General features: G+C 35.9%; 1 protein-coding gene across 5 annotated transcripts in view; it reads left to right on the top strand.

Moving 5' to 3' along the window:
• The first annotated feature begins 1,035 nt into the window (after positions 1-1,035).
• The window catches only part of apba2b (amyloid beta (A4) precursor protein-binding, family A, member 2b), a 100,415-nt gene continuing 76,880 nt past the window's right edge, over positions 1,036-24,570 (top strand). For 4 of the 5 annotated variants that reach the window (XM_051114552.1, XM_051114551.1, XM_051114549.1 and 1 more), the window contains exon 1: positions 1,036-1,179. The gene's annotated coding sequence lies outside the window, so the exon portion shown is untranslated. The remainder of the gene's footprint in view (positions 1,180-24,570) is intronic. The other variant, XM_051114548.1, reaches the window with a different exon arrangement.

Below are 24,570 nucleotides of genomic sequence, written 5' to 3'. Positions count from 1 at the left end.
GTAATTTTTCCACTCTGCCTGTCAAAAACAGCTTTTGAATGCCTTCCTGTTTTTCTCTTGCTAGATTTTGGCTGTAGTAGTGCAAAATAACTTCCTGAACATGTAGCTCTGAAAATAAGCATTAAAAAATGGATGCTAGTTTAAATGTTTTTAGAGGAAAGGATATCTTCAGTGGAGCAAGGAATATTACCATGCTTCCTAATGATATTCCATAAAAGCTTGTCTTTTTGTAGAAGCCATAATATGAAAACATCTGCCTGGATTAATCATGAGGCAAGAGTAGCTGCACAGTAATTGTTTTCAGTATCCCAAAGGCAGCTCATCCTAATTGCACGTATTCAAACCACATGTCCAGTTTTATCTGGGGCATTAGAAGCTGTTTATTGCTTCAGCCTTGAGAAACATATTTTCTCATGTTGTCCGGCCCAGAACACCATCTACAAGAGAAGGGAATTAAATATCTCATATTTTCTGAGCTAATGTATTATTGATTTCATTTTCTTCTTATTATTTATTGTCCTGTGACAACAGGACATGAGCTAATGTGTCCTCATTTGCATGTGTGATCTAACATGTAATAGCTTGCATGTACATCCAAACAGCATCAGGAAGAAAAGATTATATGCTTCACGGAAACAACGTAAATCTCTCTTATGCAATGTCATATGGACAATCTGATTTTACAGTGATGCTTAATTTGAGCGAAATTATCCTTCAGAAAAAATGACTGTGTAAATGACGTCACGAGTCAGCGGATAGTGAATTTGTAAACATTTGGATGGATGCTAATTACTAATAATGATTGATGACATATTAGAAAGGACAGATATTAGCGAGAAAGCTACAAAATAACGCGTAGCTCCGTACGTGTTCCATGCTAAGCTTTGTCAGCTTGCTAATGAAGGCTTGATTTAAAGTAAATTAAATTGATAGCATCATTTTAAGATCAATTCCTCACACAATGAAAGCTACAATCGCTCTTTCTCTCTCTCGGGTGGGGTTTGTGGTGATTTAGCCCAGCGCTGCAGTGGAGCGCCCCCTGCTGTTCTCTACGTCTGCTCTTCAAGCTTCTGTTCTCCTCAGTCTCCGGGATGCGGTGTCGGTGCGGTTCCCACTCTCTCTACCTCTGAAAGCACAGGACTTCTATATATGAACATCACACCATCAAAGGTTATGCAGGTAGGCTGGCTTTCCGTGTTATGTTTTTCCCCTATCTGAGTGTTTACAGTAGCGTGTTGATGCGGAATGAAGTGATGCGCTCGGAAAGGATACAGCAGGGTTTCATCCTCTCAGTGCAACATCAAACCCGCTGCTACGAGCACGTACATGATAGTCGTTCTCCAAAGTCGTCCTCCTCAGCCGTCTTTCAACAATTAAAATCGTTGTTGCAGTGGAAAAAGATGGTAATTACGCAAACTGAAGGGTCGTCGGGTTGTTTGTTTCATTTTTGTATCCAACTATTCATTTGAGAGCTTCTTTGGTGTGACTATTCACTTTCGCATTAAGCACCACAGCTTAAAATGTTATGACGAAAACGCGGAAAGTCCCCCAAAAAGTTGGTGAAAAATATGCAGCACTGCAAAATAGTCCCGGTTTAACTTTATTACATTAAATACTCAGAAATTAAAATATTTGTCTATCTATCTGTCAGTAGTTGATGTGAAATGTTTCACGTTTTAAACGTTTAACCTGTATTTCATATGTTTAAGTAAATAAAATATATTTTATATAAATATATTTTAAACCATAAATATCAAGTGAATAGTTCATAGTAAAAAGGTGATTTTCTGTGGTGAAAAGCTTAACAGAACAGGGTCACACAAGATTTACAATTTTCTGTATACGCCCCTTATGTAAATTTTAACCTACAATCTTCACGTTTATGGAAATGTCATCTTATATGGGTTGTTGAGAGATATCATTGTTATTCAGATTTTGTTTTGTTTACAATTATAAGCAGACCCGCTTGGTCAGTAGCCAGTGAAGTCTGATTAATAAATCTGTTTGTACGGGGAATTTTGCATTCTGTCCTATTATAAATCTTCTTATAACAACTGACACATAAAATCGTGATTAGATGGTGAGATTCTAATTGTGGAATATAAACATAATTATGTCCTGTCCTTCAGTTCTGGCTGATTTGTAGAGCTTCAAATCAAGCACTAAATTCAAGCCTTAAGCTGGAAATCAAGCATCATGCTGCTGCTGTAAAAGATGAGTTCCTTTTTGTCCGGAGAACAATAGCTGGTCCACTCCCCTGAACCGATCAATGAAACCATTAAGACTAGAAAACAATGTGCGTATTCTAAAAATACACTCAAATAGCGGCTAAACTTTAAATAACTATAAAATAGCACACATCTTCTGGCAGTAAATGAATACCCATGCTGTAAGTCTGCTCGTTCGTAGTTTAGAGTAGTTGATGTGAAATGAAATATAATAAAGAGGGGTAGAGAGACAGTTTAGGAGTGGTTGGGAAGAGAGAGCAAGTCAGATTGAGTGTGAAGGAGGGACTGTGAGTGCTTATGAAGGTGCATAATTCCAGAGTGTGATCCCAGTTGGTGGTTCCGTCTCCACAACAGTCTCCTGCCGCTCTCTTGTCCAGGCAACCTGCTCTCGCACACACACATGAACACACACACGCCGCCCCGCCCCTCCATTCAGATCCCTTATAGTTACGGTTCCATGCTAAAGGACAAACACTGTTTGCAGGAGCATGCTGAGATGATATTTATACACCAGTAGAACATTTATAAATTGATCTCTTGTGGGAACTGGATAGGAACATATATGGAAAGAAAAGCCTCAGTGAGGTTACTCACTTTCGGTTAATTTTAGAAAGGGAATATTTAGTCTGTTTTGCCCCTGCAAACACATCATGAAATTCAGTTTTGCTGCATTTTTTTGGGGATTTTAAATAAGGAAACTGTTTTGAATGAAAAATGTAGTGTGCACAGTAGTGGTGAGATGTAGAGGGTGTGGGCAGGCCTTTTTTACGGTGTTGCTAATGTGGATTTAAGCAGTTTTGGCCCAAAGCTGCTGTCTGGTTTAGCACTTGCTCTGATATATGTGATTCTGTTGCCTTTGTGCATGCATGTGTGTGTGATAACCTCTGGCAATGTGCCCGGGAAGAGGAGGACAAGGGTCAGAGAGGCATGTTCTCACTCAGCTCAATTTAAAATCTACTGCTCACTATACACATACAGAAGTGCTGATGTGCAGTTAGCCAGTCACATTCACAGACAAAGCCCAGAAAGGATATATGCATGTATTTCAGTTTATATACACTACCATTCAAAATTTTGGGGTTGGTAAGATTTTTTAATTAATTAATTTATTTATTATTATCAATGTTGAAAACACATTTTCTTTTCTTTTTTTTACAATTAACTGTCAATTTTATTGTATATATATCATGGCAAACCTGTGATGTTCTGACATTTTGTTTAGGCTGTTCATTTTTGACATTTAAGATTGTGATCATTGCAAGAAAAATTGGATGATTTTACTTGTTCCATTAATTTTTAACCTGTTGTGGTGTGTTTGATATTCTTGGCTTTTGCCTTTTTTCTTATGCCTTTTATCTGAAGTAAAGATTTTCCTTAGTGACTTAATACATGATTAACTTATAATTCTCTGCGTCTTTACAACCTCGCACATTCACTGTTTTTTGTTTTGATGAATAAGTTATTCCTGCGATTTTAAAGCTGAATTTTTAGCATCATTATTCCAGTCACATGATCCTTCAGAAATCATTCAAATATCTGCTCAAATATCCCCCCCCCAAAACAACAACAACAACAACAACAAAAAATTATACTGACTCCAAGCTTTTGAATGGTATAGTGTATAATGTTACAAAAGCCTTTTTATTTCAGATAAATGCTGATCTTTGGATCTTTCTATTCATCAAGGAATCCTGAAAAAAATGTACTCAACTGTTTTAAATATTGATAATAATAAAAAATGTTTCTTGAACAACAAATTAGCATATTAGAATGATTTCTGAAGGATCATGTGACACTGAAGACTGGAGTAATGATAAAAATTTAGCTTTGATCACAGGAATAAAGTACATTTTTAAAAATATTCATTTTAAATAGTAAAAATATTTCACAATATTACTGCTTTTGCTGCATTTTGGATAAAATAAATGCAGGCTTGGTGAGCAGAAGAGATTCTTTAAAAACATTATATATATATATATATATATATATATATATATAAGCTGTTATTGAACTTTAGCACATGCTCTATAGAACTTATAGTATTCAAAAAATAATATAAATAATAATATTGCCAGTGCTGTAGTTCTCTTAGCTTAATGCACAAATTTAATGCACACTGTTATCCTTAGAGTATCATACATTAAGGGCAGGTACTGGGATTTTGCCGGAGGCTCTGATTTCAGAATGATGTAAATACCATGTATAAAAACATGATTTCAAGTAGAGTTTCGCCCACACAGTTACACTGGAGTTAATGATCTTAGATTTCTGGCCAGGATATGCGGTATTGTTAGCAGAATTTGTATTTGTTAGTAATTTACTTCACAGATTAGAAGCTGTGTTTTCGTAACCCTAAGGTTTTGTCACATATTGAGTTGTTTTGGCTCTGGCAAAATATGAACGTGTATTGCGATGTATGACATTTAGAAATAAACAGAATTTCCATAAGAATCTATGAGTCACTGATTGTGATCCTCAGTAGTATTAAAATGTTTCCTTTTCGTTTTCTTATCATACACTTGAGCGTGAATATGTTTACACTAAAGAAAGGTTTGATCTTTTTTTTCAGAAATGGCATCTCCTATCAGCTCTTACAACACCACACAGTGCTGTGAGATGAAACAGAGGTGCCTTATTGGCCCAAGCCCTGTAATGCATTGCTTATGTGTCTTTTGATCTGCGGAATGATTAAAATTGATGTTTGTAGCATAGCTAAGTGACCCTGACTATATGAATGAATCGTCTACTCCTTTGATGTTTACTTTTAAAATAATCGAGTAGCCAACATTTCATTGTTAGATATTTTAAAAAATGCATTTAAGCGTCTGTTATGTGCAGTATGTGAAAGTGGCTTGTTTAGCACACCATTAGCACAGTATGATGTGAGAAAGGCTTTTGTGTTTGTGTCTTTTGCTTCCTTCGTCATCATTCCTTTTGGTACACAAATGGACATTTGCATTCTTTTTGGGAAGTGGTCCACTTTGAGATTGCGTTACTCACTGAAGTTTTTTTTTCCGTTCAGTGCTTTCATCCTCTTGTTTGGCGTATGAAGAGAGAATATTGCAAACTCAAGTGCGATGTGAAAAAGGTCTGCAGCCATTTCTTCACTCGTTGGCTGAAGTTTATCTGACTCAAGATTATGAAACAATGTTTCTCTTGATCTTTTCATTCATTACCGAGTCTATGCATTCTTTGAAAAGCTAATTATTTTATGCCTCCGGCTATGTGTATCCTGCCCTCTTATCTGATGTAATATCTGTCGTTTTGCTCTAAATAAGTAAGTAAGTCATGCCCTGACTTTTGTACAAGGTTTCTTGACTGTGAAGTTGATTTTTTTTTTTTTGTACTTGTGACTCACTGGTTGGTGATTCACTTGCTTTATATGACTGGATTGAATTTTTCTCACACCTGCTTAGTCTTCCGTGTGTCTCTATATTTGAACGGTAGCAAGGTCGTCCCTATTAAGGTTTAGTCAAGTCAGTTTTATTTGTATAGTGCAGACTTTTACAGTCTTTTTCAGCCCAAGGACCCCTGAGTGGATACAGAGAGGCAACTCTGCTGCAAATATGCAATTATAAGACAGAGTTTTGTGTCTTAAAATCATTGTTATATTAAAATTTAGTCTGCATAAACTCCGCCCTTTTCTTAAAGTCTTCCAATCAACAACTAATGGACAGAACCAAGACCCCACCCAACATGTTTTTCTTGTTCAATAATCTATTTTGCACATTATGGAATAAAAGATCTGTTACTACTTATATTTCATTCTGAATTTAAGCCTGGACAAAAATAACATTAAGGGGGAAGTCCACTTCCAGAACAAAGATTTACAGATAATGTACTCACCCCCTTGTCATCCAAGATGTTCATGTCTTTCTTTCTTCAGTCGTAAAGAAATTATGTTTTTTGAGGAAAACATCTCAGCATTTTTCTTCATATAATGGACTGATATGGTGCCCCAAGTTTGAACTTCCAAAATGCAGTTTAAATGCAGCTTCAAATGATCCTAAATGCGGTTGTAAACGATCCCAACCAAGGAAGAAGGGTCTTATCTAGCGAAACGATTGGTTATTTTCAGAAAAATAATACAATTTATATGCTTTTTAATGTCAAACGCTCATCATGTCTTATTGTCCGGTTCATGACAGTTAGGGTATGTTGAAAAACTCCCATCTCATGTTCTTCCTCAACTTCAAAATCATCCTATATTGCTGTTTTACCTTTTTTGTTAAGGGTGTTTGCAGCGATGTAGGATAATTTTGAAATTTTTGAAGTTGAGGGAGAAAAAAAAACGTTTGAAAAAAATATATATTTTGACATATACCCTAACTGTCTTGAGCTAGAATACACAGAGTTCAGCCAGCACAAGACAAGACAAGCATTTAAAATTAAAAAGTATTTCAATTGTATTTTTTTTAATGAAAATAACTGATCGTTTCGCAAGATAAGACCCTTCTTTCTCAGCTGGGATCGTTTACAACCGCATTTGGGATGGTTTGAAGCCGCATTTAAACTGCATTTTGGAAATTCAAACTCGAGGCACCATATCAGTCCACTATATGGAGAAAAATGTAGAAATGTTTTCCTCAAAAAACATAATTTCTTTACGACTGAAGAAAGAAAGACACAAACATCTTGGATGACAAGCGGGTGAGTACATTATCTATACATTTTTGTTCTGGAAGTTTAATGTAGTGCCATTAATGAATTTACATACATTTGTTATGATGGTGACATGGCATCACTACAATAATAATTTTTACAGTGTCTGTATTGAATTGTTAGCTGTAGAGAAGAACAAAATCACATATGTGCTCTTTTTTAAAGCATTTAGCAGAACATTAGCTTTGGACATTTATCCTTGGTTGATGTTAACTTAAAATTGCATTTTTGTTTATTTATTTATGATTCGTGTCTCAGTATCTCTCTGGCAGGCATATGTTTATTTAAATGTCCATTTCTGAAAGTATTTCTAGGTAATTAAAAAACTTTCCTGTAGCATTGATTGACCCCTCTTGCATAAAATTTGTTACTATCACTTTCAGTCACCTGTATCTCTCCAGGAAAGAGAGACGAGGCTGAAAATGTCTTTTGGAGTGTAATAGTGTGTATCGGTTGTGTTGAAAAATGCAGCCTTCTGAATTTTGTCTCAGAATGACTCATGTACCACAAAAGAGCTCAATCTGCCTTCTTACTGCTTTTTGTGTATCTGTCAATAAATGTCGACACTTGTTCAACTGAAATATGAATAAATCATTTTTTTTGAGAAGGGCAGTGTGCAATGTTGTGAGTGTATTGTGCTGTTGTGCTCTACTGATGGAGGAAAGGCTGCACTGACCTGTTCTCTTTTGAGGGATGATGGTCTGTTGATATTTGTGATGGGTCATTTGGGCTTGTGCTATAGCTGCCTTTGTTTACTGCAGTCTGAAGGTCATGGAGGCTAGTCCCTGCTGGGACAACGGCACCTTAAATCTCTGCAGTGTCTGTTTTCAGCTATTCATATACCGAGGGCTGACTCATCGACAGGATAAATGCGTGTAGCTGTAGTCAGATCGAAGATTTATATTTATGTAAGCTTAACTTCCCACCTACATTTAGAGTAGCACCGAAGGACCGTCCTTGGAGTCGTTTCCAGTTTGAGGAGTGGCAAAGCCTTGCCTGTAAAACACAACGGACGAAAGTAATGCATCCAAGTATTGCTCTGTGAAATGGTGATACATCTTTTCTCCTTTAGCTGCTGCACAGTTAGCCTCGCGCCATTTCAGATCCATGTACATTAGCATTTAAATGAGCTAGCTTGATTTTACCCAGTTCAGGCTCCATTGTCTCCATTTGAATGAGTCCACACTCAGCGGACTGAATGGAATGAGATCAGACGATCCATTCACTCTTGCTCCCAGTCTTTAATAACGTGGAGGATTCACTAACTAATGGGACCACAGGTGAAGAGCGAACAAATCTCCCTGTTCCAATGTCGGTTTTCATCCAGAACTACCTGGTAAGACCACAATCAGGTACATTGTCATTCTTACAATGTGGATTGATCTATCTGGAAAGACCATGATTGGTTTTGGAATGAAGTTTGTTTTTAGTACATGGACACCACCAAAAAGTTATTAACAATGGCAAAATTTAGAGTTTGCATTCAAACCATATGATTTTAGTTCTTAGAAGTTCAAGCGCGTAGCGCTGAAACCCTATTGTAATTTTTTGAATGGCCAAGGATCAGCAATCTCCACGTGAAACTGAACTGTAAGTCGTAGAGACTTGAAATTTGAAGGGATGGTAGTACTCACACCACCTACAACATCACCAAGGCTCGCTCCAACTCGCCTGACGGGGGCGCTACAGCAATCGAAAGTATGAAATCACTCATAACTCCTAAATCGTCAATGGCAAGATCAAGTACCTTATGTCACTGGAATCTGGACAAAACATATGCCTCAGAAATTTTTGATATTTTGGATTTTTCGAAAAACCTACTTTTGCAAATTAGTCCTAGATTTTTTTGCCTGTTCAGAACCAAACCAGTGAGAAAGATTCTCTAGAGAACAAATATCAATAACTATATAGCTTTTATTAAAAAGGCTATAACTATTGCATGGAATGTGATTTTTTTATCTTAACTTTAACTTTATCTGAGGTCACGTGACAAAAAGTCACTGAGCCTGCCAGTTACTTTTTTCCCCATTTATTGATTGACAAGTCTCCTGTCTGGAATTGGGAGTAAACATGATGTTACTGTATTCTAGACAAAATGTGAACATGTAAATTCATTTCACTTTTGGTATAAAAGGGCTTTTACATTAGAATTGTTTTATATTAAAAACAAAGAAGCAAGCCCTGCCCAGATTTAAAAAATAACGCAAAAGTAACGTATCGCATTACTTTCTATAAAAGGTAACTAAGTAATGTAATTAGTTACTTTTTCAGGGAGTAACGCAAAATTGTAATGCATTACTTTTAAAAGTAACTTTCCCCAGCACTGCATATGAAGACTTCAGATGCAAAACCAGCTAAATCCATCTGAAGTCTTTCTTCAAATGCATTTTTATCAGGCTCAGATGTATAGGTTTCTATGTAAGTACCAGTATTTCTGATTGGGCTGAGGCTGGTATTTTAGCGAGTTTGAAGAAAAAGTATTTGATTGACGTATAATATGTGTCGAGAGCATTCACTCAGTATCATTATCTCATTTTTGACCGAAACAGCTTTTAGCTGGTTTTGCATCTGAACTCTTCATATACAAAATATTTGTATCATACAACAGACCTCCTAATTCCAAACAACTTAAGCTCTAGAACCACTGTTGTCAATTAAATGGTATCTTAAATGATTCAGAAGATGTAAAAAAAAATGATTTTGCTAACTTGGCCTAGGTTTTTCGCTCAACTGGGGGAAAAAAGCAATGCAGTACAATTCTCTGGACTCTCTAGGTCAATAATTATTGAATTATTGAAAAAAATTGAATTTACCCTTTGGGAATCTGTAACAGGGTCGTTTAAAAAAGGGGCCTGTCCAAATTTACCCAAAATCCTATAAAGCCTAAACACAGGTGATTCTAGCATACAAAGTTTTAGGGAGATTGGACCACAGCTGGCACTACAACAGCCATAAACATTAAAAAACATCATATTTCTATGGTAAATTACTTGGATTTGCCAAAAATGCTTTTAATCGTTGATTTACGTGGTTACAGGCTTGCTAAATAATATGTAATGTCTTTTTTCATATGTGCTTAAATGCCTTAAAGTGCTTGAAGCTCGATAATTGCTGCTTGCAGCTATGTTTTACTTAAGGTTAAGTTTCGTTTTCCTTCATTTTCTCTCCATCATTGCTAGTTTTAGTTCTGGTTGTAGTTTCTTTAGTTTTTATTTTAATTTTAGGACTGCCAAAGTTAATGTGCAAACTGTTATCATTTAAAGTTGTCTAATGGTGTTCGATTTCACAGTCTCATAAAATGCCACTAGATAGCAATAAAATGTTTAATGCTGGCAGGTTGGTTCATAAAGGCTTTAAGTTTTATAATTTAACACCAATCTAAAACTGAAATTAATTTGGGACCAATTTTATTTTATTTTCGTTCATTTTTAAGTAATGAAAGTGTTTAATTATTTAGATGAATTTAAAATAAGAGTTTAATATATATCTATATATATATTATTTAATTTGTCAAAAATAGAAAATAAATAAATAAATAAATAAAATTCATATAAGAACCGCAATAATAATTCCGACTACTAGGTCAAAACTATGGTTGAAGAACAATGGTAAAGCTTAAAAATGCTACTCATTTGTTTATGAGGTATGAAGAACTAAAATTCCTACCATTCTCTTTGGCAGAACAATAATTATAAAATAGATAAAGCATGAATTACAATTAAACGTGAATCATTGGCTCGAACTACATTCTGCACTGGTACTGAAACAGCTGCCTTCTTTGTTGGGTTGTGAAAATATGTATGAGAATGTGAAAGAGATATTAAATTGCCAAAAGGTCATTTTATTCCAACTTATTCAAAAGTCATCTGAACTGCACATTTTTGGACTTGTTAGCAGGAACTTTCCAGGAGGACCTAAGGCAGCATAAGTCTATGGATCTATCTGAAAATGAACACACTATTGATTACTGGGAGGGCAGCAGGTGGCAGGTTGTGATTGTTGGTGAATGCGGGCTGATACAGCTCTTTCGATTGTATAATTTTCCTATTAATTTGCTTTGTGTTGAAGTCTGGATTATAAAATACAAACACCCAAATCCTCCAGGTAAGGAAAAACCAACATCAGCAGCTACTGTGAAGCAGTTATCTTGTCAGAAGATTTATACTGCATGTGAGCACGAAAGTCAAGGTTTCTAGATAGTCTGCAGGTGTTTTGTTTTTATCTCTGCTGTTTTTCCCTCACTCTGCTTCAGTTATATCATTATTAGCACTTAGGCTTTCAGTGTATTCAATGGGCCTGATCATTAGCCAGCCTGTTTCTCTGAGAGATCGGATTCTATTAGCATTTAGATGAGGCGGTGATTTCAGACGGCCTCAACATACTAGCGAGCATATGCAGCTGCTGCCAGCACTTAGTGTATGTAGACGTTTAGACCTGCAAAAGTGGGTGTACAACTGTGGTATGAAATGAAGACTTAATATATATTTATTATAGTACTAGATTTTTCGGTCATGTTAATATAAATAGCTCTATGTAGCATTAAACACACATCGCATTTTCTATTCATGTCATGCATTAATCATCATGAAATCCTTTCAAAGAAATCTTGCATCTAAAAAAAAGCTTTAGACATTCATGATGGATGTTACTATTACACTCTTGTATTGCATAATGTCTGCCTATTTGCCACTGCACATACATTTTCTCAGTTTTTCCAACTTTAATGAGTTGTTGTAGTCGTTTCATGTTAAAGGGATACAGTAATTCACCCAAAAATGAAAATCCTGTCATCATTTATTCACCCTCATGTTGCTCAAAATATGGTTTTTGTCTACGGTACACGATAAAATAAGATACTTTGTTCATACTATGGAAATCAGTGGTGACCAAAACTGTTTATCAACATTCTTCAGAGTATCTTGTTTGTGTTCAACAGAAGAGAGAAAGTAATAGAGGTTTGGAATAACATAGAAGTGAGTGTTTTTGGGCAAACTATTACTGGATTACTCAGTTCTGATTGATCAGTTGAGCAATTTAGTGATCTAATAGTATGGAAGCCAGTTTCCGATGCTAAATAAAAATAAAAAAAGATAATTGTGACTTTTTTTCTCAAAATTGCGAGTTTACATCTTGCAATTCTGACTTTTTTTTTCTCATGAATTGAAGTCATAATTGCATGATTAAAACTCTCAATTGCGAGTTATAATGTCAGAATTGACATAAACATTTCTGAGAAATAAAGTCAGAATTTCAACATATAAACTCACAATTCTGGACTGGACTTTATAACTCGCAGTTGCATTTCTGATTGGTCAGTTGAGCAATTTTGTGATCTAATAGTATGAAAGCCCGTTTCTGCCACAGAATAGAAAATTAAAAAGGTAATTTTTATTTCAAAATTCTGACTTTTTTTCTTGCAATTGCAGGTTTATATCTCACAATTCTGACTTGCAATTCTGAGAAAAAAAGTCAGAATTGTGCAATTCTCTCAATTGCGAGTTGTAAAGTCAGAATTGTGAGACATAAACAATTCTGCTAAATTAAGTCGTGATTCAAAAAAAAAAAAGTCAAAATTGCAAGATATAAACTCACAATTCTCACTCTCTTCTCAGAATTTATGTCACAATTCTGACTTTATAACACGCAGACTTTATAAACTTGCAATTCTGAGAACATATCAGTCTTTTTTTTTTAAATTGGACTTAATAACTCACAGTTGTGAGTTTATATCTCACAATTCTTAGAAAAAAAATCTGAATTGCGAGAAAAAGTCAGAATTGCGAGTGACTTTATTTATCACAATTGTGAGTTTATATCACGTAATTCCAAGAAAAAAGTCAAATATGTGACTTGTATCTCGCAATTCTGACTTAATAACTCATTTATAATAACGTTTTATAAAGTCAGAATTGTGAGATATAAACTTGTAATTCTCAGAAAAAGTCACAATTCCAAGATATAAACTTGCAATTCTGAGAAAAAAGTCAGAATTGTGAGTTTATGTCTTGCAATTTTGATTTTATTTCTTAAAATTGCAAGTTTATATCTTACAATTCTGAAAAAAAAATCTGAAAGTGTGAGTTGGTATCACGCAATTCTGAGAAATTGTGAGATGTAAACAATTACCTTTTTTTTTATTCAGTGGTTGAAACAGGCTTTCATATAATAGAGTGCTTATCTGGGTACCGGACACCAGCGTCACTGGACCTCACTATTAGTATTACTGTATAGTGTTTGTATTGTTGCTGGGTTTCGTACATTGTAATAGTGTTTTTTCTTAGCAGAATCTTTATGACAATATAGAGGTGCAATTATAAAATAATCAAATTTAAAGTCAAATCAGTGTTTCATGTGTACATATTTATTTATTTAGTGAATCAACTGTTCATTATCCTTTAACTTATACACACAGTGTACGTTTCCAAAAACTCATGTGGTTTATGACCAGTTTCAAACGGCATAGCTAACAGCGTGTGAATCATTAGAAGAACTCTAAGTCTTTTGGGATAATTACACAGGGCAGAAAGAGAAAGAAGGAGAGAGAATATGAGAATAAATGGTGGGGGGAAAGAATGCTTGTTTAAAAATGTAGCCTTTGGGTATCACAACTCACATGTAGCAGCTGGTGTGTGTGAGTAAAAGGGTAATTGATTTGGTTCGAGACGGGTGTGTGTTCATGGATCAGCTTTTACCTGCATTCTGGGGAACAGCAAATAGTCTCCAAAAAAAAGGTTTAATAGATGTATTAAACTTGAAGGATTAGTTCACTTCTAGAATAAAAATGAATTTACTCAACCCAATGTCATCCAAAATGTTCATGTCTTTCTTAAATCGAAAATAAATTAAGGTTTTTGAGGAAAACATTTCAGGATTTTTCTCAATATAGTGGATTTCAATGGTGGCTAACGGGTTGAAGGTCCAAATTGCAGTTTCAAAGCAGCTTCAAAGATCTCAGCCAAGGAATAAGGGTCTTGTCTAGCGAAACGATTGGCCGTTTTTCTAAAAAAATTAATATTTATATACTTTTTAACCACAAATGCTCATCTTGCGCTAGCTCTGTGATGCATATGCGCGTCTTCACCCATAATCGTAATCACGCTTAAAAGGTCAGATGCGGTTAGTTCTTCATCTCATTTTGTCCTCCAACTTCAAAATCGTCTGATGTCATTGTTTTACCTTTTTTGTAAAGGGCATTTCACTTTCTTTGCACGTTCGCCTTGTGAACACTGAGTCAGTACTTCCCCGACCTTTCTAACGAACGTAATGCGTGAAGTCAAGCTAGTGCAAGACCAGCATTTGTGGTTAAAAAGTATATAAAGTTGGTGTAACTGAATTGATATGATTCTTTTTTCAGTAACTAAAGGCCCTTCTCTGTTTAATATGTTGAGGTTGTAGCCTTTTATTTAGTTCCTGTCACAGAGCATGAGACATTTTTCTGAATATTTCAGCTGTGAAATTATGCTGTCCATAAACAGAAACAGCCATTGATTTTGCTATTCATTTCAGGGGCTGCTTTTCAACTACCACAGAGGAGCACATATATGTCGGCGCTAATAGCCTTGTGGTTAGTGACCCGAGTTCGAATCCCGTCTTGAGGTCCTTTGCCGATCCCGCTCTCCTCTCTCTGCCCAGTACTTTCCTGTCATCTCTCTACTATCCTGTCCATTAAAATCACAAAAAAAGCCCCAACCCCCCAACCAAAAAGAGGAACACATATATTTCAGAAAATATGAGTGTATATTTATATTTGGTTTTAAATAATGACTCGTCCCTGGTCATTTTCACCTATCAATGACGCAATATCCTCAGTTTCCACTTATGATACTATGGCAACACACGTGGACAAATGCGGAAGTTGTAGTTTTACCGCATGCGGATCTACATGGAAACTACATAGAAACTGAGCAGACTCTGTTCTTCCGGTGAGCATGAATAGCGGTACACAAGCGGAATGCACATTCATAGAGTGGAATATTGAGCAGAGCGTCACACCGCCCAGTGACAGCAGCTAGAGGAGAGTGAAACTGCGCGCTGATCACTGATCATTTTGGTCGGTGCGGTGCGGTGCGGTGCGGTCCCTAGTTTTCTGGTGAGAAAACCTATGGTAATGTAATTAAATAGAGTATGTGCTGCACAAAAACATTTAGCCATATTTTAAAATACAGTGGGTTCGTTCAAATTTACTTTACTTTTAGAACAACTGTTTTACACATGTAAAAATGCGCATCATTAACCCGCCAAATCATGACAAATAGTCACATACCAGTAAAAGGCTAATACTGAATCAAATTTCATGTTCTTTGCAGATAATTCATTACGATGACATAAAATACTGTTATTAAATGTACAGGTAAGTTAATAAAAAAGTAGTGCATTACCTCATCCGTGAGCATGATTTGTGAAAACGACATCTCCCAACGTTCCATGCTCCGTCATTGCGTCATGGAGTTTCGCCTCTGTTATTGTTTTGAAAATGCGACCTCTAGTGGCGAAAACTTACGTATTGTGCCTTTAAGGATATTTAGTTTTAATATAAGAGCAGACATTTTCTGCCATTTTCTGAGTTTCTTTTTCGAAGTTTTCGATACATTTAGATCTTTTGATTCCTCTGGAATCAGTGCCGGAGGATAACAGTGAGCTGTTTGGGGCTCATATTATTAGACGGAGAGACGATTTGGAAATGGTAACACCCGGATTCAAAAGATTTCTGAGAGTTAGTCATCTGTGGGAAGCTAAATCCTTTTTTATATTCTGACATTAGCTCAAGAATGAAGCACACACTCTCTCAGCTTGACAGATCATGTATGATCTTTGCTGTGGAGACAGAGCTGTCGTTTATTCGGGAAAGTATGTGGATCTGAGGGGTTGCTCTCACTAATGGACCCCAAAATGGATTTATTGTAGTTGCATGAATTTACCCAAGGTGCAGGATCCCAACACATCCGTAACGGAAAAAACTGGGGGCAGATGCCCCCCACACACACATTCTTGCAAGACAGCAGGTGTTTGAGATTCTTTTCTGTCAGTAAGCCTTACAAGCACATAGCATCTTTACAGCGAAGCCTGTCCTTGAACAGACAACATGCATCATTAATACCTGGCATATATTTGATGCTCTAAAGCCTTTGGGAATAAATGAATAACAATTGCAATGCCTGCTGACAGGTTTGTGTCTACTATGTAGATGTAATTGCTTTAACAACACATGTGCTGCTCTGTAGAAATGTTTCAGGCCTCGATATCTACTTTTCAGCTTTGCTATAAAAGCTTGATTGAAAAACATGTTAATAGATGAACCACAAAGGGTTTAGTCATAGTTTTGTTCTGGCATTAGCAACGTTGCTGGTTGACGAAGGATATTAAAAGGAGCCATTTTAAAGTTAACAGATAATGACTTTTAAATCATTAGCAAAGTTCTTGTGTCAGCACTTGCCAAAGACTGCGAGGCCTATTAGTCACCCTTGGTTTAATGCTTAATCAAATTCAGACTTTATTAGATAGTTTCTAACCTTCGTACCGAATATGACCAACATTCCGCCCAAACGAATTAGGGTTTAATTTCCAAATGCAGTGTTATATATGAAGACCTCAGATGCCAAAACATCTAATTCCATCTAAGATTTTTCAGAGGTTTTTTCTTTTAAATGAGCATTTTTATCAGTCTCCTATGTTTAGGTTAAGTTATTTCACTTTAATGGCAAAGAAAAGTTATTAATCAGTTATTGAATGCCTTATTTGAAAAATATCCAATGTTATTTCCAAAGGAGCCTAATAAAAATGTACATGTAAAATAAAAATCTCAGATGGACCTAGAGGTCTTTGGAACTAAAGTGTTCATATACATAATATCAACAATCTCAGTATTAAACATAATATAAATTAATATATGTAATATAAACTGAATAAAAAACAAAAACAAATTAGGGTTATATATAGAGTACAACGGGGCTACTGTCATTAAAATATGTTAATATAAAACATATATTTTAAAATACAGAAATTAAATCATTTTAAAATGTAAAGATTCTTAAAGCATTGAAGGAGATCCCATAATAATTTAATATAGATTTACAGTAGTAACAACAATTTATATTTTATTATATGATATGATTAATAGCATGTTTTTGAATATGATGAAAAATGATTTCATTCTAAACATGGTGATTATCTCTAAGATGGACACCCAACATAATATATGATATTTACCATCTGAATCTATCAATGTCATGTCAACAAATGGAAAAGTCAGCCTTCTATTAATTATCATGTTAATCATTGTGCCTTTTAGCCCCAACAGCAGGGGCGCTTTTTACCCCAAATACCATACTTTTACATATTCTTTCGTTATTTAAAAACTGCTGTTTTAATTATCTTAAACAAAACTGAAAATCATTAGGAAGACCTTTGTCTCAAGATATATTAAATCATTTTAGCAATTCTAATTTGCTACTTAAATCTACAACATTTTTAAAAACATCAAATATTAGATCAAGTAAGCACAGAATCGTCTTTGCGCTGCTGCCCACGATCACATCAAGGATCAGACAATTTTGCACGTGTATGTTGAGAAGCGGATGCTTTGAAAAGTGTTACACCATGTTTTTTTTGCCATCTAGTGGTATATCAAAGGTGCCTTTTACCCTGTTTTACCATATATATATATATAACACAAATATATATGCATACATACATAATGTAAAATGTTGCATAATATTTGCATAATATACAATATTTCTCTGAGAAAAGAAAATTCTGACAAATACAGTGGATGGAATGAAGCTGTTTCATAGGACGTTTCCTGATTATCTCAGATCCTGGCAGTGGAAGCTTGTTACAGGTTAGCGCAGATCATCTTCACCCATTGTCTATGTACGCTGCGCAGTGTCTTAGTGGTAGACAAACCCATGCATATCTGCAGCACAGAGAACAGCTTTGCTCTAGTAAACAAGGGCACATTGGCGCAGCTGCCTGTAACCTTATATAGAAGTTGATAGTGTGTAAATGGCAGGGAAAAGGGGCTTATGCAAGCCTTTAAAATGAAAAGTGTGTTGTAAGGGAAGCCTATGTGAGGAAGGAGATCGATGAGAATAGATTTTCTTCCATCCAGCAGAACCTCCTGGGCTGTGGCTGCTGGGATGTCAGCGGGTCTGGTGCATTACTGATGGCTGGTAGACTATAGCCAGCGCTCATACTTCAGAACAAAGAGAAGGAAATGTGCATCTGAATAACAGAGAATCAGAGGTAGAGAGTGCTGGGGTACTTTAGAGAGAAAGTCTGAGAGAGTAAGAGAGAGTTTTCTACAAAAGGGACAATGAGGTATAGAGGTAGAGGCAGATGAAAGAGCAACGGAAATGACCTGGATTAACATCATTCATCCTGGTCATTCCCTTTAGCCTCTGGCAGCAAAGGTCTGATTACTCACCACTACAGCGGACATCATTTTCATTTTCTGAAGCTGAAGTTAATAAGTACTAAAGTTGCTTTTTCCTCAAAGGAATAGTTCATCAAAGAATGTAAATTCTATCATCATTTACTCACTCTCATGTCATTTCCAAACTCAAATGCTGTTATCTTTTAAACAGTGTATCACAAAATGAGAATTTAAGAATCTTTACACACCTAGTTTATTGTAACAAAGAAAACATTTTTCAAGTCTATGTAACTTGTTTTCAATGTTTTAAGTCTTCAAAAGCCAAATGATAATGGAAAAAAGTCAACATTTTTTTTACTTTTTCTATTGAGTTAAACCAAAATCAACAGCCATATTTGTAATGCCTCCGGGGAGCTATTTTGGGCATCCAAGACCAAGTCTCTTCTACATGAATGAGGAAATCCTCAAATCTCAACAATCACTTGCATTTAAGTAACATACTTCAAATCAGCAACAAAATATGACATGAACTGGCCCATAAATGTTGTTTCTTTCTTTAAAAAAGCTTACAATTCAGTCATCCGCTGTATTTGGAGTTGCACCTTCTCCCATTTACTGTAACAGGTGCACTGTAAAAAACAATTTAAGTCAACTTAAAATAATTTGTTGCCTGACTGCCTTCAAATTTTAAGTTCAGTCAACTCAAAATAGATTAGTCAAGTTAAAAATGTTATGTTGTACTAAGTGACAACTTAGATATTTGAGTTCATTCAACTTAAAATTTTAAGGTAGGTTTTTAAGGGTTTAATAAACCAAATTTTTTGTTTAGCCAACTCAAATATCTAAGTTGTTGCACTTAGTACAACTTAACATTTCAAGTTGACTAAACTTATTTGAGTTGACTGAACTTAAAATTTTAGGGCAGCAGGGTAGCTAATTCTTTTAAGTTGACTCAAGAGTTGAGTTTTGACACACTGAGTTTTTACAGTGTGTGCCATCTGAAGTCTTTGGTTAAACTTGACAACTGAATCAGTAAACTATATATTCCCTAAACTCAATTCACAATTTAGACTAAACAATTTGTTCATGACTCACTAAATAAATGGAACTGATTTGACCAGAATTTCCTCACACGAAGCTGCATGTCTTCAGAATATGACACATAATTTGTATGAACTTATTTTATGTCTACAAAATATTGACATTTTTTGGTCCATGAAAGGAAGTAAGTCCTTTGATTTTTGAAAAGCATAAGTAAATGATGAAAATCAAATCTTTGGGCCAATCATTTTTTTGAATCTGCTGTTGAGTTCTGCCATTTTGCTTAGACAGGCAGAATGATTTTTTTTTAACACCTCCTTTGGGTTTTTTTTCTGTGTGTAGTATTTAAACGGAACATCTTGTGTCCACAAGTTGGTATGATGCCTAGGGTCATCATGAAATGTCTGCAAAATCCTTTGGTTAAAATTTCTCAGTGTTTATGTAAAACAACACCATTTTTACCTTGTCAAAAATAGCTGTTCCGGTGCATGTCTCTTTAAATTATAATGGGCTACTGCTCACCCCACCCCTCTGTCTTGTTTTTTGTGTATATTCGGTGGCACGTTACCATCAAAAACAAAACAAATCCACTGCGTCCTCAGTGGCTCTTATGTTCACTTTCACATCCAACTACAAAATACCTGCATTACTTAAGAGAAAATGGTGGACAGCATACAACTGACTAAGGACAAAACATGCTAATACAGGACAGTCTGTCAGTGGTTGTGGGTGGGGCCTGAGCAGTATGACATCATAATGCTCAGAAAATCAAAATAGCTTGATCATTGAGACTGTTTAGTTTCTTGGGGATTAAAAAACAGGAGTGAATATATTTTTATTATTGTTGGGTAGTTGTGTCCACACACTGCTAAGACAGACAAAGTTAATTTTGCAACCAATGTCCCCCGAAAACACCTTAAATATTCTGCTTTTATTCCAAAATAAGGTGGAAAAATTATCTCAGCTTCTAACTGTTAAATATACACTTCTGAATATGTGTAGCGCGTAATGTGACGCTAGTCTGTGATCTACAGTGGGATCGAATTCTGTTTCTGTGATCTAAAGGTGTTTCAGCACCACAGACAGCAGCAAATCCCCACGCTGTGTTCCAGAGGCAGAGTTTGTTAACGCTATTCCTGACGTTCCCGAATAATCATCATATTAATCCAAACAAGGTTTAGTAGGCCTCTTAATTTCAGCGGAATTCACCTAGAGCTTTAGGGAGATTATTGACGACAAATGAAAACGGTTTTCTCTTTCCTGTTATGCACCTATTCATTTCCCTTCTTTAGCGTGCAATGCAAAGAGAGCTTTAAAGCTGGTTCCACTGTGAATAAAACTTAATATTCACTAGCAAGAGTTTCTTATCAAGGAAACTGTAACAACATGTTTTGAACCAGACAGGAAGACGAACAAGAAGAACAAAGATCATAGAGTCTGTCAGTATTGGAAAAAAGTGTTTTCCACAGGGTAAAATATGACACTTTGTTTGAGTTTGATGAGCAGATGACAAAGGGCTTGTAATAAAGCTCTATATATGAATTGATGCATCGTATCTCCTGCAGCAGCTACACTGTTCATTTCTGAAGGCCGCATGGTATAAAATAAACCTTGTAATGCCTAGATTGTGATAAAAGGTGTGTCTATTGTCTGGTTTCACTACCAGCCTTTGTCAGGGAGCACAGCTTGTTTTCCTCCTCTCCTTTAAAAGCTATCTTCTCCCATGGGAGCCTGAGTCAGACCATAGTCACTCTTCACTCCAAGCGCAGCACTCTTTTGAAGACATAAATAGGCTGTGTATTTACCTCCATCTGCAGTGCTGAGTTGATGCACAGTGATCTATGGTGCTGGTTGTTAAATTTCAATTAGCTTTAGAGACGTGATGAATTTTGACATGTTCGAAAGTTGCAGGATTTCATAGAACACTGTCAAAAATGTTAATATGAAATTATTACTTCATGGAGCTATTTCTTCCTCATTTTAGTTTTAAAAATAGGATTTGTTGGTGTAACCTAATGTATTCAGATTGATTCAGTTCTATCATGGTTCTTGCAAACATTTTAATGAACCAGTTGAACATGTTTTGGATGAACTATCCCTTTAACAAAAACACAGGCAAAGGCAGCAATAGTGTGGTAAAGAAAGGCATTTTTTTGCTGCCAGCTTTTGCAATTTACAGTACCAGTACAGCTGGGCTATTAAGGCTTTTTGGACAGAGCCAGCCGTTGTGGTGTCTTGACAAGGAAACATTTCCCCCCATATAATCAAAGACCAGTGATAGATGGATGGCAAGAGCATCTCTCAGTTCACCTATCCTGTCCACCTCCTCGTCCTTTTCATCCCCCTCATGGTCTTTCTCAGGCAGCCTCCTCGATGGAGCCATTATGGTGACACCAGTGGCTACATTCTGTCCTTCTGTGTACATAATAGAAGAGAGGGCAGCGAGCAGCAGGTCTGCAGGGGTGGAGAGGGGATTTTAGCCACACTGCTCTGTCGGCATGCAGCGCGGGCACTGCCATTTGACAGGATTTGGCTGGAAAATTAGACCCTGCTTCCGCCCCAGATGGCAGCTTTTATCAAAATGGCTTTGAGGGTAGAGCTTTCTGAGAGAGAGACAGAAAAAGACAGTGACGGAAGTCTGTGAAAAAGTCTCTGTGGTGGTTCACTCAAAAGTGAACATTTTTGATTCTTCATTTGCTCAACCTCATTGCCATTCTAAACCTATTTGTGTGATGATTACAGCTCCAAATATATTTTATAATATTAATTAAACGTATAAAAATTATATTAAATAGAGTAAGTAGAGATTGTTTACTTTAGCCACATTTAGCGCATTTAGCCACGAAACTTGCTAACTAGCATGTTATTAGGAAAGGTGATTGCAGAGATTCATAAAAAAACCCATATACTCACTTCTGTTTAAGGTGAAGCTAGATCACAAATGATTTACGCGAACATAGACGCATGACACCACACCGACAGGCGTCTGAGAACAGCTCGATTTGAAAAAGGGGATATTATTTTTACAGATTAGTTAAAAACCACTGCATGGATTTTTCTCATAATAGGGTATATTTGTACATACACTGCCAACACACATTAATGTTCAAACAACATGTAAAAGTGAAGTTTGCATCCGATGACCCCTTTAAATTCTGAAACTTGATGTAAAAAAAATGCGTCCTGCATATTCATGTCACTACCGAAACAGTGTATGTTTTAGTCCATTGGGTGAGATGGATTTTAACTAAACCCCAAAATTTATGATCAGGAAATAATCCTGTGTCCGTCTCTCTCATAGCTACAAGGTGTAAGTAGGTAGGTCCCATAATTTTGAGGTAAATTGTATGAAAAGTATGAAAATCTGTGTGTAACTTTAAGTAACGTCACTACCGAACACTTATTTCTGTAAATAAGCACACTTTTTTTGGCAGTTATTCCATAACATTGAGTTTTTATATGTGTACCACTGTTCAGAACTGTGCTAGCTAACCATGTGCTGATTAGCATCTTTGAGCTAGCTTCTAAAGTATTTAAACTTGCCACTACCGAAACAGTCACAACCGAAACATGTCATCATTGTTTTGGCAGTGACAAAAGAGGGAAACTAAACAAAACTTTAGTACAGTTATGCATTTTTTTGTGTTTTAGTGTTTTAGTAGTGTTTTAGTATGCAAGCTAAAATTCTCTAATGTGATGTGGTCACTACCAAAGCATTACTGTCACTACCGAAAATGTGCAGTCATGACCGAAACATGGGGTGTTTTGGCAAAAATAAAGTATGAATTATCTAAGATGTTATGATAGTTTTTGGCTCAGTGTAGATTCAAACTAATGCATCCTAAAGTTTGAAATCAGTGTGGTCAACTTTTGCTTTTACAAAATTCAAATGATTCAAAATGCAACAAATCTTATAAACTACACTTGAAATATTGTTAAAATGTAATTGTTATTGATTCACCTCAGATTTTTTTTTTTTTTAAAATAGCAAAACATATATTTACATTATAATAATATTAATACTACTGCATGTTATTTTTTACTTAGTACTGTCCTGAAAAAGCTATTTCACACAACTGATGTTTGTATATACTCCACAAGACAAAATAATAATAGAATTTATTAAGATGACCCTGTTTAAAAGTTTACATACCCTTGAATCGTATTGCTGTGTGTCATTTCTTGAATGATCTAGACTGTTTTCTTGTTTTGGGATGGTTGTTCATGAGTGCCTTGTTTGTCCTGAGCAGTTCAACTGTCTGTTGTTCTTCAGAAAAATCCTCTAGTTCTAGCACATTCTTTGATTTTCCAGCATCTTCTGTATATTTGAACCCTTACCAAAAGTGAATGTATGATTTTGGGATCCATCTTTTCAATTCAATTCAATTCAATTCAAATTTATTTGTATAGCGCTTTTCACGATACATATCGTTGCAAAGCAGCTTTACACCACATTGACATTTTTACAATATATGTAGTAGTAGCTTGATGTACATATGGTAGAGATGTGTGGTAAAGATCAATTAACGATGTAATCAAACAGACAAAGAACACTATAAATTAGTAGCAGAATTCGGTATTGCTGTATGTTTTTAGGGTTGGCATCATCTGAAGTCCTCTGTGGGGTTGGCATCAACTCTTCTTAAGTGTTCTGGATCCACACTGGAGCTTGTGAATTCCTAGTTACCATGGGATGCCAATCCCATGGCAAAAACAGAGAACGAATAAGAACATAATTAGCGTAGCTGCTGTTCAAACTAAGAAAAGGAAGGTTTGTTAAACCAGAGCTAAAAGATTAATAATGAACATTTGATCAGATATAACTGCAGGAAAAGTTTATGAGATGCATTATATGAATGCTTGGCTAAAAAGATGTGTCTTTAATCTAGATTTAAACAGAGAGAGTGTGTCTGAACCCCGAACGTTATCCGGAAGGCTGTTCCAGAGTTTGGGTGCCAAATGCGAAAAAGCTCTACCTCCTTTAGTGGACTTTGCTATCCTAGGTACTACCAACAGTCCAGAGTTTTGTGACCTTAGGGAGCGTGATGGATTGTAGCGTGGTAGAAGACTAGTTAGGTACACAGGAGCTAAACCGTTAAGTGCCTTATAGGTAAGAAGTGCTATTTTGTAGCTGATGCGGAGCCTAATAGGTAGCCAGTGCAGAGACTTTAAAATTGGGGTAATATGATCATATTTTCTTGACCTGGTAAGGACTCTAGCAGCTGCATTTTGGACTATCTGTAGCTTGTTTATTGAAGATGCAGCACA

The sequence above is a fragment of the Labeo rohita genome, chromosome 7 (assembly GCF_022985175.1).
Source record: "Labeo rohita strain BAU-BD-2019 chromosome 7, IGBB_LRoh.1.0, whole genome shotgun sequence".
Taxonomy (NCBI): domain Eukaryota; kingdom Metazoa; phylum Chordata; class Actinopteri; order Cypriniformes; family Cyprinidae; genus Labeo; species Labeo rohita.
Note: the sequence above shows the minus strand (reverse complement) of the source record. Positions and strands in the feature narration are given on the sequence as shown.